Consider the following 6116-nt stretch of genomic DNA (forward strand, 5'->3'; position numbering starts at 1 on the left):
TTATTGGAATGACCATGCCCTCAATCCTCTTAACAAACCTAAATAGTCTTTAAGACAACAGAGCCGACTCAATACAAATCATAGAAAAGCCACTGTCTATATATTGACTACGGAGCGCTTTGACTGATCTTATTCCCAAAACCGCAGAACATGTGTAGATGCAGCAGCCTCGCAAAAGATCGGCTCGGTTTTATTCCTACCAAAAAATCTTTAATTTGTTGATCAATAGCTCCCATGTTAACAGGCCTTTGAATAATAGTATCCACTTTAATTCCAAGTACACGTGAAGCCTTTTATCTCTGCTATAATAGGCCTGTTCTTGTATTATACGGAATCTGAAGTGTTTTATATTCCAGGCTACACACGCACCCTTTCTACCTTTCTTTCTTTTTTTTTTTGGTCATTGCAGTAAAGACAAGTTTGTAAAGCACTTTGGGGTCCTTTCATACTGAGGCGGCCCAGTGGGGTATTTTTACTGCACCCCACCGCAGGGCAATGAAAGTCTATGGGGACTTTCATACTGACACGGTGTGGCGCAATGCGACAGAAGTGATGTTTTCATCGCATTCTCGTTGCAAGGGCAAATCTCTGTTGCCGCGCGGTGCTGCGTCAACGTGCGGCGGACTGAAAGTCATGTATGTCTGTGGCAATGCGCGTGTGTTAAAATGTCCACTGAAGGTTTTACCAATACGTTTTCGTGCACGTCATCCCTTCGGCCACAGGAAGTGAGCGTCACTTCCTGCTTGGCTGGCTGCCAGACGGGGATTACCGCATACTAACACAGTAATCCCTGAAGGCTGTTTTTGGCCTAGGGGCAACACAGCGGCCGCCAATCCGCAGTGTGAAGCTGGCCTCAGGATAAATGTAGTTGTTCCCGACCATACAGTTACCTGTAGTAGTAGTGGTGGTGGCGGGCCTTCGCACTTATAAATAGTACTTAGGTCATTTCCTCTTAGCTTGCATAGGTCACTTTTTTCAGAGGAACAGTCCCTCTTTGCGAATCAAACACCTGTCCCTCTTTCTTCCTCATGTTTCCCTCTTACAGGATTGTTGTACAGGTGAAAATATATCTATTTTTCATTTGAAAAATGTGTTTTATTGGTTTGGAAGAGTGAGAGGGGCGGGCAGAGGCGGCGATGCGCCGCGATTGTGAAATTTCTTATGCGGCCCAGCCTCATCCTGACTTTGCCTCCTGCGGCCCACAAGGTAAATTGAGTTTGAGACCCCTGCTCTAAAATGTATATCTTATTTTGTTTATTTAAATACTAATATCTAGAAAAATTAATTACGATAGAAAGGACTACTTGATAAAACATAGTTACCTAGTTATTTAGAACCAAAAATATGTCCGCAACACTGATGTAGCGATGTAACACAAGTGTGCTAGGGCTCAAAGGTAAGTATCCAAAAATTAAGAGAAAAAGAAAGCCCCCATGCACAGCACCACTTGTAAGTTTACAAAAACATACTTTATTGAATAATAAGTATTAATAATGAGACCATAATGAGATTCAACATGATAAAAACAATTAAAAAACGGCATAAGACAATTCCCTGCTATCAAATAATGATACATATAATGATGATGTTAATAAATACAAACAACCTCTTGCATCCAAAAAGACAATCAATCAATCAAGAGATATATAATCAAATCAGCAAGGTGGGCATCTAAAAAGAGCACCACCAATGCTTGAACCCGGGTTCAGCAACAATGTGATAAAAAAGGAAGGGGATAATATCCCAAAGTGCATCAAACACGTGCAAACATTGCTAAAAAATGCAGAAAGATATACATATACAATGATTAGTGATCAATATGATAAATTGGAGCAGCCCAACAGTAAAGTGCATAGAAAGAGACAAATGGTGAGTGCTGCAAGGAAGAAAAGGTTTACTTATCCCCAGGCACAGCGTAAGTCAGATAGGATGCAAGTAGCAGGGAAGAGTCGGTATCCAGCTTGACTATCCAACTATTTGGATAGTCAAGCTGGATACCGACTCTTCCCTGCTACTTGCATCCTATCTGACTTACGCTGTGCCTGGGGATAAGTAAACCTTTTCTTCCTTGCAGCACTCACCATTTGTCTCTTTCTATGCACTTTACTGTTGGGCTGCTCCAATTTATCATATTGATCACTAATCATTGTATATGTATATCTTTCTGCATTTTTTAGCAATGTTTGCACGTGTTTGATGCACTTTGGGATATTATCCCCTTCCTTTTTTATCACATTGTTGCTGAACCCGGGTTCAAGCATTGGTGGTGCTCTTTTTAGATGCCCACCTTGCTGATTTGATTATATATCTCTTGATTGATTGATTGTCTTTTTGGATGCAAGAGGTTGTTTGTATTTATTAACATCATCATTATATGTATCATTATTTGATAGCAGGGAATTGTCTTATGCCGTTTTTTAATTGTTTTTATCATGTTGAATCTCATTATGGTCTCATTATTAATACTTATTATTCAATAAAGTATGTTTTTGTAAACTTACAAGTGGTGCTGTGCATGGGGGCTTTCTTTTTCTCTTAATTTTTGGATACCTAGTTATTTAGGTTAAAAAAAAAACATTGTTTTGCTTTTTAATTTTTGTGGTACGCGTGACTTGGAGTATGGTGGGGCGTGGTTAGAGGTGTGGCAGGGGTGTGTCTTAATGGCGTCCCTCTTTCTTAGCTCCAAAATGTGGGAGGCATGTTTTTTGTCTACCTAAACATACAGTGTCTCCCAAGTGTTGAAGCCAGGAAAAAGGGGTATTTGTTGAGGGCCCCAGAGCCAACTGACAGACCCCTCAGTCTAACCCCACTTGATAGTGCTTCTATAGGGCCCCAGCAAAGTATAAGTGCTGCTGCTAATCTCCAACCCCCCAAGTATTCAGCTGCCACTGTGCCACGGAATTTTGTATTGTCGGTGGCTGGCAGCGGGCGAGGATTTACCACTTCTCTTCCAGCCGCGGGAGGGAGCTCTGCACGCCACTAGTCTGGTCTACTCAAGACCAGACTAGCGGCACACAGAGCTTCTTCCCGTGGCTAGAAGAGAAGTGGTAAGTCTCGCCCACTGCCAGACGCAGACAATACAAAATTCCGGAGGGGAGAGCGAGGAAGGGGGAAACGTCCCCCCTTCCGCGCTGCTGTGCCTGCTCCCCCTTCACTGCGCTGCCACCCCTCCTGGGGACACCTAAAGTCCCGGCTACCTATTCTGGGGACACCTATACACCTGGCTACATATACTGGGGACACCTATAGACCTGGCTATACTGGGGACACCTATACACCCGGCTACATATACTGGAGACACCTATAGATCTGGCTATCTGTACTGGGGACACCTAAAGACCTGGCTATCTGTACTGGGGACACCTATAGACCTGACGACCTATTCTGGGGACACCGATAGACCTGGCTATATAAACTGGGGACACCTATAGACCTGGCTACCTATACTGGGGACACCTATAGACCTGGCTACCTATTCTGAGGACACCTATAGACCTGGCTACTTATACTGGGGACACCTTTAGACCTGGCTACTTATACTGGGGACACCTATAGACCTTGCTATCTAAACTGCGGACACCTATAGACCTGGTGAAACGATTGGTGTCAACACGCAGAGAGAATCTGATTATTGGTGATCTGCAGTATCACCAAAAATACAGATATATACCTGATTATTGATGATCTGCAGAATCACCGATAATACAGATATATAGCTAACCTCTGGACACCTGAAGCGTGTGAGTGTTTGGTGCAACAGTAGAAATTGGACCACCGGGGTAGCCGGTGGTCCAATAAGTAGAGATAGACTCTACTGCAGTCAAGGACTCCAGGGAAAGGAGACCTTGACTGGTTTAGCAGCAGTGCCCCCTCTGAGAGGCAGAGGGCCCCTGCAAGGAGGCTGAGCCCCCAAGGGATGGGTGACAGCCAGAAGGGTCGGGCAGGCCGGGTCGACAACACACTGACAGATAAAGTACAAAACAGTAAGCTGATTCGGTATCCAAGGCAAGCAGGGTTTGGCAACGGTATATCAGAAATGCAAGGTACCGAATCAACGATCAAAGGAGAGATCAGGAAAGCAATAGGTCATAACAGATATCAAACAATGCCTAGTCTGGGTGTGAGGTCCGTGTTCTCTACACCCTGGAACTAGCCTCAAGTATAACAGAATGATAACACAGATTCCCTAGTCTGGGTGTGAGGTCCTTGGTCTCTACACCCTGGAACTAGCCTGATGTTTAACAGAATGATAACACAGATTCCCTAGTCTGGGTGTGAGGTCCTTGGTCTCTACACCCTGGAACTGGTCTAAAGAATAACACAGATGACACACAGTATTCCTAGTCTGAGGTGTGAGGTCCGTGGTCTCTACACCCTGGAACTAGCCTGATGTATAACAGAATGATAACACAGATTCCCTAGTCTGGGTGTGAGGTCCTTGGTCTCTACACCCTGGAACTGGTCTAAAGAATAACACAGATAATACACAGTAAACTGGCTAAGTGTGGATTCCCAGATCCTCCTGGTTCCACCACACTGAAAGATCTGACTAGGTCTGAGTGCTAACACATAGGTATTCGCAACGCCAGACAACCAGCAACTGAACAGCAAGAGATATATATAGTGGAGCGCTCTCCAGCGCCACCCAGCTCCCATCAACCAATCAGCAACTGAGCTGGGGTCAGTTGACCACCTCGATCAGCTGACCCTTCTCCTATTGGTATAAAGAGCCTGTCTTGTGGCGCACGCGCGCGTAGCTCTCCATCTGTGTGCACTACTAGGTCCAGCAAAACCAGGCACATGTTGCTGCGGGGAAACCGCCGCTCTATGCGCGGAAACCACCGCCTGACTGTCAGAAGGCGTGGCGGCTTCTCTGCACTCCGTCACACCTGGCTACTTCTACTGCGGAAAGCTACAGACCTGGCTACCTATTCTGGGGACACCTAGAGACCTGGCTACCTATTCTGGGGACACTGATTATTATTATTATTTATTGTATTTATAAAGAGCCAACATATTACGCAGCGCTGGACAATAAATAGGGATACATACATTGCAACAAGGGATGACAGACAGAGAGGTAGCAAACGGTTATACAACATAGCACAAGGTTATACATACAATCAGGGTGTAAAATGCGTTTTACAGAGACCCGGCAAAACAAGTATGAGTTAGTCCATGAGAAGGGGGTCATTGTTGGGGTAGTAAAATTAAGAAGGACACACTAAGGGAGGAGGGAGGCCCTGCCAAGGCTTACAATCTAAAGGGTGGGGGGACACATAAGGTAGGACTGTGGAAAAGGTGAATGACAGAGAGTTAGAGTGTGGTAGATGTGGGGTAGGCTATATTAAAGAAATGTGTTTTGAGGGCTTGCTTGAAGGTGTTGAAGGAAGGAGCGAGTCTGAGGGGGAATGGAAGGGAGTTCCATGGGGTGGGGGCAGCTCTTGAGAAATCTTGTAAGCATGCATGGGAATGAGAAATGAGTGGGGAGTCAAGGTGGAGATCATTGGAGGACCGGAGGGGATGGGCATGTATATATCTGTTGACGAGCTCAGAAATGTAGGTTGGGCGGGTCTTGTGCACAGATTTGTAGGTAAGGCACAAAACCTTAAAACTGATCCTGAAGCTGATAGGGACCCAGTGTAGGGCTTCGCAGAGGGGAGAAGTGGAAGCATAGCGGTGGGAAAGATAGATGAGTCTAGCTGCTGCATTCATGACTGATTGAAGGGCTTCAATGCGTTTTAAGGGGAGGCCAGATAGTACGGCATTGCAGTAGTCAAGGCGGGAGATGATGAGGGCATGGATGAGAAGCTTGGTGGTGTCTGGGGTCAGAAAGGGGCGGATTTTGGAGATGTTTCAAAGCTGGAAGTTGCAGGTTCTGGTTACATATACTGGGGTATACCTTTAGACCTGGTTACCTATACTGGGGGCACCTATTTTGGGGAGAACTGCTGCCAGATTAAGTGTATTTTGAGGAACAGCTGCCAGATTATGTGTATGTTGGGAACCGCTGTCAGATTGTGTATGTTGGGGGAACCGCTGCTTCCCGCTGCTTCCCGATTATGTGTATTTTGGGGGGAACCACTGCTGCCAGATTACATGTATTTTGGGTGATC

Source organism: Hyperolius riggenbachi, chromosome 1 (assembly GCF_040937935.1).
Source record: "Hyperolius riggenbachi isolate aHypRig1 chromosome 1, aHypRig1.pri, whole genome shotgun sequence".
NCBI lineage: Eukaryota > Metazoa > Chordata > Amphibia > Anura > Hyperoliidae > Hyperolius > Hyperolius riggenbachi.